We start from the raw sequence: 1,626 nt of genomic DNA, 5'->3' as shown, positions 1-1,626 counted from the left end.
GAAGATTTGAAATGACTGATCTGAATCATGTACAGTAGATGGCAAAAAAAACAGAAAAAAGGCCAAGCATGGTCATGCTTAAATAAACTACAGAGCAACCTGTTGTACTGGTTGAAGTGCCTGAAGATTAGACACGGCTTGGCTCTCACCATGATCTTTTTATCCCTCCCCATTTGTGAAACGCTTTATTCACTTAATAGGAGGTTCATTCTCAAGGTTGCTGAAATGTTTTTGGGTTGGGCTCCAGCTGGCCATGAACTCCATTAAGAGGAGCACTGTGGGTATGTTGCGTAATATAACCAGATTAGCACAGAAAAGTGATAGGAGGTCAGCCAAACGAATGACAACTGTTAATGTACAAATACAGCTCCATTAAGAATCTAAAGGATGAGATCACAGGCCAGCCACGCAGCCATGGGAAAGAACTTCCTTGTAGTTTCCTTGTGAACAAAAGTTGCGCTTATTTTCAGTGTTCCTTACTTAAAAAACATTGTGTGTATCTGTGTCAATGAAATAGCATGCAACTGACGGCGGGAAGCACCATACCTGCATGGTTGTGCAGTTTTGTCCTTATGTACAACACATGCATGAATCTAACCAAACAAGTAAAACAACATTGCTCCATAGTGCTACCTTTGGTCAAAAGGCAAAAAAGGATTGTCATCAAAGATCCTCATTAATTATCACAGCTTATAAGATTGACTTTGATTGAAGTGTAACTATTCCAGCATTTCTATCAATGCTCATGTTCTGATTGACAACTTGTAAGACTTGGCACCTAGCAGCGTAAGAAACATGACTGACACCATCCTTACTAAGACATCAGTTTAAAGAGTTGTAGACGGATCAATGCATCTGCTATTTAGCAATGCCGCAGACACCCAGGGTTTCTTTACACCACTACATGTCATGGTGATGGAACAAACTCTATCAGATTACTGCACGTACAGGTCTTGACATTTAGATCAAGATGATATCTGACATTTCATTTCAAAATTAAACCCAACCGTCAGAAAATAGTTGCATCGCGGCTTCGCCCAACGTAAACAGCGTGGTGATGTTTTGATAGCGCTGAATCACTTTCCCTGCATGTCACAGCAGCATCAACTGGTCATGCATGACGGCCAAAGATTTGTCTTCCTCACTGCAACTAAAAGTTGGCTGATAGCCAGATTCATGATAGCACCTGATGATGTCGCTGGAGGTCCCAAAAGTGCTGCTCAGGCCGTTTAAAGAAGGATTAAAAGATTATAGTTTGTCTTTTTTTAAAAAAAAGCCCCAGTCATGTGTATGAAAGGAGCCTCTGTTCACTTCAAAAACAATGTTTCCTGGTTGTCGTTGTCAGATTGTCATTATAAACAGTAATCCATTCATTCTTTCGTTCTTTTGTTCATTAAAGGTCCCATATAGTATAAAGGTCTCTGTCCATGTGTTTATTGATTATAGATCAGGTCTAGCTTCTATATTAATACTGTGAAAGTATCAAAGCCTCAGTCCACAGAGAAATGCACACAGCCTGTTTTCAGAAACTGAGCCTTAAAACCAGCCGTCAGGACTTCTGGAACTTTGTGATGTCACAACAAAGCAGTCACCAAGCCCCGCCCACCTGGACCCACCATCCAAACC

This window comes from Seriola lalandi, unplaced genomic scaffold (assembly GCF_002814215.2).
Source record: "Seriola lalandi dorsalis isolate HSWRI2012SDOR001 ecotype SW California unplaced genomic scaffold, Sedor1 jcf7180002054325, whole genome shotgun sequence".
Taxonomy (NCBI): Eukaryota; Metazoa; Chordata; class Actinopteri; order Carangiformes; family Carangidae; genus Seriola; species Seriola lalandi.
This window is presented reverse-complemented; position numbering follows the sequence as displayed.